General features: G+C 37.8%; 1 pseudogene; it reads left to right on the plus strand.

Annotated features, from left to right (window-relative positions):
• The first annotated feature begins 3,144 nt into the window (after nt 1-3,144).
• On the plus strand, nt 3,145-3,970 carry LOC111169585 (small ribosomal subunit protein uS2 pseudogene; annotated as a pseudogene).
• The last annotated feature ends 6,034 nt before the right edge of the window (nt 3,971-10,004 follow it).

Consider the following 10,004-nt stretch of genomic DNA (forward strand, 5'->3'; position numbering starts at 1 on the left):
AGTATTTTCTCTGTTACACATACATTGTCAAAATTTAGACAATGAGAATCCTTTTTTAACTGAGCTCATTTGTCCTTGTACTATCCAAGCCATCTTTGAAATCCTCCTCACTTTTGGGCAGCCATATGTTCCAGGTCACAGGATCAGCTATTACCCAGGAAGTGCTAGTTCATTTTACGAAGGCAGAAGAAAAGGCACTAAAAAAATAAGTTCTGGGCGTTGGGGGCTGCATGTCAGATTTTTCCACATGAGTAAGTCTGGTAGATAGGATGAGATTAATGCTGGGTCAAATTCTAGCTAAAACTAGAAAAGAAACTACTTTTAAAAGGGCCATGAGTTCCCATTTCCAGTTTGTTATTAATTCTTTATTTTGTGGTGTGAAGTTTATTACCAAGGACATACACACTTAGACTATTAATCCTTCCCCAAAGTTTTAAATATGTTTCCCCCTTTAAAAAATAATTCTTGTGTCTCATTGACGTCCAGTTTAGTGTCACTTCCTTATATTTCACTATTGGTTATAGTAAGAGAAAGAAATGTTCTCTGATGTGTCTATGGTTTTCAGTCATCTTATTGATACGTAGTGAAATAAAATATGTAGAAAGAAAAGTTCACTTAACTTTCACGTTCTACAAATGAAGTTCTAGTTAATCCAAGATTGAAGTAATTATTTTAAAAGTAAAATGTCAAAATATGCACTGTCATAATTATGTTTATGACATATATTAAATGTATGCTTTAAGTTAAAAACTCATTCTATGGAGTTATTTTTAGCAAATATAATAATGAACACCACTTAGTGTGCTGTTATGAAGCACACCATTTGTTATTTTGGAGGTCTTACTAATCCTTGTGCAAATATGAAATGCAAATACATAATTAGCTAATTTATTAATCATTCATTTGAAATATTTATTATGTACTCTGTGTCAAACATTCTTCAAGGTCTAGGGATACGATAATAAATAAAATACTTAAAATTCTCTCCTCCTCAAAGTTACAAAACAGTTGAGAAAACATCCAGTTAAATAAATGGTTATAATGTAGCTTGATGAATGATAACATTCATCCATAGGGTAGGAGAAACTAGAATTTTATGGGAACCTATGGCAATGGAACAAAACCTGTCTTAGTGATGGTCTTCCTGAGAATGCCACATTTAGGTTAAGAACTAGAGAATGAATAGGACTTAGCCAGACGGAAGGTGGAGGTTGCATAGTGGAAGTCACAGCCTTGTGGAGTGAACGTCACCGATTTCTAGGAGTCAGACATTATCCAAAAGGAAAAGTAAGTCATTGAAGGGACTTAGGTAGTTAATAATCAGATTTGCATATTTCGAAATATTACTTAGACTGGAAATTGGAACTGTAGAAGGACAGGCCTTGAGGCAACAGAGCAATTAGGAGGCTGTTTCAGAACTGCAGTAAGGGAGGATAACGGCCTAGAACAGTGTGGGGCAAGTGATGATAGAAAGATGGAAAATAAGCCATATCCAAACCATCAAAAAAGTCTATTGAATTTAACATTAACATGTTTCCAGAATCTGATCACTGCTCACCATCTGCCTTGCCACCATCCTGGTACAAGCCAACAACACATCTCATTTCAATTATTGCAATAAACTCTTAGCTAGAGTTGCCAGATTTAGCTGATAAAAATTTCATCTGACAACACTGCTCCTAACTGTTCTCCCACCTTCTGCCTCTTCTCCATGTCAGTCTTTTCTCAATATGGCAGGTAAGAGTACCATTAGGAAAACACAACTCAATCTTGAAAAGTTCTAAATAGCCCAACTGGTCATGATGTAGTACGTTTTTTATACACTGCTGGGTTAAATTTGCTAATATTTTGTCTAGGATCTTTGCATTTATGTTAATAAGTGCTTTTGTCTCCAATTTCTTTTTCTGTCTGCCATGGTCAGGTTTTGCTATTGAGCTTATATTTTCATCATTAAACGAATTGTGGAGTAATCTATTTCTTTTTTTCCCCCCTCTCTTCTTTGGAAATGTGTTTTTAAGATTATATTTATCTTCTTTTTGCAATTGGTAGAATTTTCCTGAAAACCTTAGGCCTGGTGTTTGTTATTGTTTTACATTTTAAAATACTGATTCAATTTATTTGTTATAAGACAATGTTTTTGAGTCAATTTTTATAACTTAGTTTCTAGGAAACTATTTTGTCTAAATATTCAATCTTATTGTCATAAAATTTTTCATTGTTCTCTCTTTGTAATCTGAGTTTTACCTCTGCTTATGTCCTTTTCCCCTTATATTGTTTATATGTACTGCTGTTCTTCCTGATTAATTTTGCCAGTATCTGTCCGTTATCTTTTTAAGATAATCAATTTCTGTCTTGTTGATTCTCTTTATTTTGTATTTGTTTTGAATCTCATAAATTTCCAATCTTACGTTTATTAACTCCTTACTTCTATATTTGGTTTATTCTATTGTTCATATACTATTCTGTCTATATTGTGTTTTTGAAATTCTTATGTTTTTTTCTTCCTATTTGTCAAAATTTCATGTAACTGTTAGTTAGATCTAGATGTCCAATTGATTTAGTTTATTTTATCTTATATTATTGTGGCAAGAATATTTTATAAGTAGGGCTGTGCAATTCCTATTGATTATTTTGTATGAATTTCCTGAATAATGAGCTGGTTGCCTAAGTAAGATCTCAATGATGAAGAATGGGTGATTAAGTATAATTAGGATATTAAGTGTAATTATCAATTTTAATAGATTTGATATATTTCAGTATTCGTTCTTCTTTTTGAAGCTCAAATGGTCCCATCTTTGGCTAATGGGAGTCCCTTCAAGTTGCCTCCTGTGTCCTTTTATAGTCTGTGATAGAGTCTAGGCACAGGATTTCAGAAATGACAAGATGATCAGGCTCACCTTGGATACTGCTGGTCACAGATATATTTTTAAGGAGCCCTGGTAATTCTTGTAAGTGGAAACTAATATTTGGAGATTATATCTGGGTGGTAGGTTTGCAATTTCTACTGGGTTTTCACAGCTTCTTGGGCATTTCAGTAGAGAGCTAAAACACATGTATTTTATTTATTTTACAAGGAGAAAAATAAATTTTACCTTTCCACACTACCTGGAGAGGAGTCCATAGGGTATAGTCTTCAGTTCCTGTCAGAAAGGCAAACTTTCAGAATGTTCGAAGCCCTTGACATACTGCAAATGAAGGAGGAGGCTGTACTTAAATTCCTTGCTGCAGGAACCTACTTAGGTGGCACCAACCTTTACTTCCAAATGGAACAGTATATCTACAAAAAGAAAAGTGGGGGCATCTACATCATAAGTATGAAAAGAACCTGGGAGAAGATTCTGCTGTCAGCTCATGCCATTGTTGCCAGTGAAAATCCGGCTGATATTGGCGTCATATCCTTCAGGAGTATTGGCCAGCGGGCTACACTGAAAGTTGTAGCTGTCTGTCACTAGGGCCAGTTCTATTGATGGCCACTTCACTCCTGGAAGCTTCACTAATCAGATCCAGGCGGCGTTCCGGGAGCCTCGACTTTTGCTGGTTACTGATCCCAGGGCTGACTGCCAGCCTCTCACAGAGGCGTCTTAAGTTAACTTGTCTACTCTCGTTCTGCGTAACACAGATTCTCCTCTGTGCTATGTGGACATTGCCACCCCACGCAGCAACCAGTGAGCCCCCTCAGTGGGTCTGCTGTGGTGGCTGCTAGGCCCGGAGGTTCTGTGCATGCGTGCCACACCTCTCGCGAGAACTCACGGGAGGTCGTGCGTAATCTCTACTTCCACAGAGATCCTGAGGAGATTGAAAAGGAAGGGCAGGGTGCTGCTGGAAAGGCTGTGACTGAGGAGGAATTTCAGGGTGAATGGACCTCTCCAGTTCCTGAGCTTACTGCTACTAAACCCAAGGTCGCAGCCTAGTCTGAGGGCACGCAGACTCTGTGCCTATTCAGCATTTCCCTGGTGAGGATGATAACTGAGTGGTGTTAAGCTGTTCTTCCACAGGCTTTTGAACAGAAAACGGCAATACGGGGCTTCCCTGGTGGCGCAGTGGTTGAGAGTCCGCCTGCCGATGCAAGGGACACGGGTTTGTGCCCCGGTCCGGAAAGATCCCACATGCCGCGGAGCGGCTGGGCCTGTGAGCCATGGCCGCGGAGCCTGCGCGTCCGGAGCCTGTGCTCCGCAACGGGAGACGCCACAACAGTGAGAGGCCCGCGTACCACAAAAAAACGGCAATACAAAGTTGACGGAAAAAGAATGTTTCTAAAAAAGTAAGTAAATCAGTAAATTCTAATTTCATAATACTGATTTCCCAAATTTAAATGGAGATTATAGGATTCAGTTTCACATGTCTGATTTGTATGTTGATCTTGTCTTTTATACTGAAAATCTTGGTTCCTAGTAATATAATTACATATATGGTTTAATCTACTCTGTGTGTGGTGGAGTATGTGTGTATTTTTATAAGGATTTTAGAATTATCCCCAAATCAAACTTAATAATAGGACCACTAGCTGCGACTTAAGATTTTGTGATCTTTATTTTTGGTCCCACTTAGGTATATAAAGTCAACATTCTATTTTAAAATTCATTGAGATAAGTATCTTTGCCATTATGCCACAAATTTGATATAAAGTAGTATTAGTGAGTTTCAATTTGTTTCTATTTTAGGGATTGCTTCACTTTTTTATTTCATTTAATGTTATTTTTCACATATATAAAAAATGAAGAAGGTGCTAAGGTCAAAACTATAAAACAAGGCACATTAGAAAATATCTAGATTTTATCTTTGTTCTTCCCACTACCTCTCTTTTGTCTTCTTCCCTAAGTTTCCTATTTCTTTTAATTAATTTTTGGTTTATCCTTCCATTGTTTTTGGAAAATATTAGCAAATATGTATGTACATGTGTATGAGTGTATGAATTCCCACACCTTTGTTACCGAAAAGGTACCCCAAAAGGTGTAACGTATTTCTTTCATTCTTTTTCTTTTTTACAGCTGTTTTGCTTTTGCAATTAGTAGGAAAATAAGTAGCTTTTTGCATAAGTCATTGCATATTTCTGTGAGTGTATCTTAGGAATAGATTTCTAGAAGTGGGATTTCTGGGTCAGAGAGTAAATGCATATGTAATTTTGCTAATTAATAATTTGCTAATATCAAATTCTTAGAGCTGGTATGGTTTTGTTCCATTAGCAATGTATGAAAGTGATTGTTTCTCATGACCTTAACAACAGAGTATGTTGTCAAAGTGTTCTGTTTTTGCCAAGGTTAGAAATGATACCTCAGTGTAGTTCCAATTTTGTATTTCTCTTATTATATATGTATTATATATCTGATCACTTCATATGATTAAGGGCCATTGCTGGTTCTTTTTCCATGAACTGTTTTCCATATCATTTGCCTATTTTTTTCTTTAAAGTATTGGGACTTTTTCTTTTTCTTTTTTAAAAGTTCTTTATATAATAGCAATATTTGCCCTCTATATGTGATATAAGATGCAAATTTTTTTTTTTTTTTTTTTTTTTTCGGTACGCGGGCCTCTCACTGTCGTGGCCTCTCCCACTGCGGAGCACAGGCTCCGGACGCACAGGCTTAGTAGCCATGGCTCACCGGCCTAGCCGCTCCGCGGCATGTGGGATCTTCCCGGACCGGGGCACGAACCCCTGTCCCCTGCATCGGCAGGTGGACTCTCAACCACTGCGCCACCAGGGAAGCCTGCACATTTTTAATGTAATCAAATTTATCAAGAATTTCCCTTTTTGCTTCTAGATTTTGGATCACAGTAAGACTTTTTTTTACCCTTTTCTAGATAATAAAGGAATTCACCCATATTTTGTTTTAATACAATTTTATTGTAGCCTTTAGATATCTGATTTTTAAAAAAATTTATTTGTTTTATTTATTTAGTTTTGGCTGCGTTGGGTCTTCGTTGCTACGCACGGGCCCTTTTTTTTCTCTAGTTGCAGAGAGCATGGGCTACTCTTCATTGCGGTGCACGGGCCTCTCATTGTGGTGGCTTCTCTTGTTGCAGAGCACGGGCTCTAGGTGCACGGGCTCAGTAGTTGTGGCTCGCGGGCTCTAGGGGCGCAGGCTCAGTAGTTGAGGTACATGGGCCTAGTTGCTCTGTGGCATGTGGGATCTTCCTGGACCAGGCTCGAACCCGTGTCCCCCGCATTGGCAGGCAGACTCCTAACCACTGCGCCACCAGGGAAGCCCTAGATATCTGATATTTTAAAAAATTCTCATGGTCTACAATGTATGTCATTTTTTAATATACAGCATTTTATTATTGGTTAGTTCTGAATATTTTAAAAAGCAATATTATTTCTCTTTTGATCAATGAGTTATTCAAAAATAGTCTGTATGATACTGCTTCTTTGATATTTTCGAGCCTTGCTTTATGGATCAGGTGTCCATTTTTCTAAATGTATAGTATATACCTAAGTTATTCTCCATTTTTTGCTGCAGAGTTCTGCCTATGGCCACTAAGTAAAGTGTGTTCACATTTTGTGATTCAAATTTCTATATCTTACTATTTTCTCTGCTTGACTTGCCAGAAACTGAGATAGTTATGTTGAAATCTCATATGCTGTTGGGTTTATCTATTTCAACTTGTAGTTCTGGCCACTTTTACTTCACATATTGTAAGAGTATTTTACCCTGTACAGGAATTAGTGTTTTAATATGTTCTTAGAGAGTTGACACTTTTCTATATATAAATATATATTTAATATATACTAAATCTATCCTGCTTAGGTTTATTTTTTCTGATATTAGTATAAGTGGCTCAACTGTAATTTCATTAGTGTTTTCCTGGTATATATTTATTAATTATTTAAATTTTAATCTTTACTTGGCTTTGGGTTTTAGGTGCATATATTGTAAAGAGCATATAGCAGAAATTTGATATCTTTGTATATCCTGAAAATATACGTCTTAATTAATAAGCTTAGTTCATATATTCTTGAGAAGTAAGGGTTAACTTGTCCCAGACTGGTCTCCTGCAGGTTGGTCCCGAGAAACGAAAGTTGAGTTCATATACTCCTGTTAAGCTCTGTGGAGATGAGTTATGGCCTGGTGACTAAGAAAATAATTCCTGGTACATAATAAGGTTTGGACCTCAGCCTCTGATCATATGAAGGGAACGTGTCAAATCTTGCTGCTGCATTGATATATTATATGGCTATAATCACATGGCTTGAAGCAGAACGGACAGATAATGCTACGTACCTACCATGAATGCTGAGATTGCAGGGCAGGGCTGGAGTCCAGGTTCTGCCTCATCAAATTGCTATTGTAGCCTGGTTCCTGATCTAAACATGGGAGGGACTAATGCTTCCCATGGATTAATGATGCTTAAAGGCTGCACAGTTCATGTGTGAGGAACTTCTTCCAGAGTCTGAGGTATACCCTGAAATATTTCTTCATTGTCCTAGAATTCAGTGGGCAACAGAGGACTTACACACATGTTATTGCTCCTATTTCCCTGGGTTTTCCCCAATAAACACTACTCCAGGCACGTGTGGTGTGTGGGCTTCTAGCCATATGGAGTTTATATGTGACAGCAGGGATAATTAATACTGATAATGCCTGGATTAGTTTCTATGAATTTACTTTTCCTTTTATGTTTGTTTTATTTTCTCTGAGTTGCTTCTTCTCTCCTTTCTTGGTTTTTTGGTTTGTTTATGTGGGGATTGATTGAGCTATGTTTGTTTTCTTTCACATATCATTTTTCCTTCTCTTGGTTTTGAAAGAAAATTACAGCAATTTTATTTTACAAGGTATAGTTGATATTTTATCCTGAATATTGATTTAACACAGTCTAAAGTTAATAACTCAAACACCTACTGACCAATGCAAAAACCTTAGAACTCGTTAACTTTTATCATCCCAGTTTTGACATGTGTTTTATTGTGTTAAGTATCTGCCCTTTTTTTTTTTGCGGTATGCAGGCCTCTCACTGTTGCGGCCTCTCCCGTTGCGGAGCACAGGCTCCGGACGCGCAGGCTCCGCGACCATGGCTCACGGGCGCAGCCGCTCCGCGGCATGTGGGATCTTCCCGGACCGGGGCACGAACCCATGTCCCCTGCATCGGCAAGCAGACTCTCAACCACTGCGCCGCCAGGGAAGCCCAGTATCTGCCCTTTTTTGAGCTCCACATATTAGACTTTTTGTTGCTATTGTTGTTATTATTCTTATTTTATATGGAAAATACTGGTTAGATGTGTCTACATTTCAATCTTTTATTTTCCCCACTGTTAAGCATTTTCATCAGCTCCTTTAGAAGTTCCCTCAGTGCAGGCTTATTTATGGTAAAATCTCTCCATTTTCATGTATCTTAAAATGTTTTTGTTTTCCTTTCCTTATTTAAAGACAGCTTTGCTAGGCATACACTATTAGGTTGATAATTTTTTTTCATCACCAATTTGAAAATAATATTCTTCTATCTGGCTTTTGTTATTGAGTTTTTAATTTGTTTTTCATTTGTTTTGTTTTGTTTTTGTGAGTTTAACTCTCATTTCTCTCTAGTAATCTGTCTTTTCTAAGTGCATTTAAATTTTTTCTATTCATCTTTGCAGTTCTTCAGTGTTAACTCTAAATGTATCTAGGAAGTGATTTGTATTTCTTCTTTACTATGCTATATTTAGTGTCTATGCTTTTCAACCACCCATTCAATCTTCATTTCCTTGCAGTTTCATCACTTTTCCAATACTCTCTTCAACCTTATCATTCTGCCAGATTAGCTCACTCAAAAGTCGCCATGCTCCACCAGATTAACAATACAGTGTCTTTTTCTTAGTACTTGACCTTCTTTAGCCTGACATAGCTACTCATACTTTGTTTATCCATTTGTTCTTTTTTCCTTTTTTAAAATTGAAGTATAGTTGATGTACAATACTATATAAGTTACAGGTGTACAATATAGTGATTCACAATTTTTAAAGGTTATACTCCATCTATAGTTTTTATAAAATATTGGCTATATTCCCCATGTTGTAGGATATATCCTTGTAGCTTATTTTATACCTAATATAGTAGTCTGTATCTCTTAATCCCCTACTCCCATCTGTTCTTTTTTTAAAAATTTATTTATTTTATTTATTTATTTTTGGCTGTGTTGGGTCTTTGTTGCTGTGTGTGGGCTTTCTCTAGTTGCAGTAAGTGGGGGCTGCTCTTCGTTGTGGTGCGTGGGCTTCTCATTACAGTGGCTTCTCTTATTGTGGAGCACGGGCTCTAGGTGCACAGGCTTCAGTAGTTGTGGCATATGGGTTCAGTAGTTGTGGCTCGTGGGCTCTAGAGTACAGGCTTGGTAGTTGTGGCACATGGGCTTAGTTGCTCTGCGGCAGGTGGGATCTTCCCGGACCAGGGCTTGAACCTGGGTCCCCTGCATTGGCAGGCGGATTCTTAACCACTGCACCACCAGGGAAGCCTCCATCTGTTCTTAAAATCTTTTTTCTTTGGTTATTGGATGTGGTCAGCAAAATTCTAAAGATGCCTCTACCCCTAGATTCCTCCCACTTGACTATTCAATCAAACAACAACCTAGGGATTGTTGTGAAGGGATCTCACAGATGTAATCAAAGTCTCAAGTCAGTTGACCTTAAAATATAGAGATTATCTAGGTGGGCCTAACTCAATCAAATGAGCCCTTTAAAATAGAATTTTCTCCAGATAGTTGAAGAAGGGGAAGTCAGAGAGATTCAAAGTGTGAGAAGGAATCACCTCACCAAAGCTTGTTTAAGATGGAGTGGAGAGTAGGGGAGCATGTGTGAAAGGAATGTGGGCAACCTTAAGTTGATGAGAGAGGCCTCTGGCCAACAGTGAGCAAGAAAATGTGGGCTTCAGTCCTACAGCTATAGAGAACTGAATTCTGCCAACAACTTGAATAGGCTTGTACACAGATTCTTCCCCAGAGTCTCCACGTAATAGACGAACATGGCTGATACTTTGATATTAGGCTGTGAAATCGTGTGCCTGACTGGACTTCTGACCAACATAGTGGTGATGGAATAA

Source organism: Delphinapterus leucas, chromosome X, assembly GCF_059928025.1.
Source record: "Delphinapterus leucas isolate spDelLeu-1000000601 "Yukka" chromosome X, BTC_Dleu_Yukka2, whole genome shotgun sequence".
NCBI lineage: Eukaryota > Metazoa > Chordata > Mammalia > Artiodactyla > Monodontidae > Delphinapterus > Delphinapterus leucas.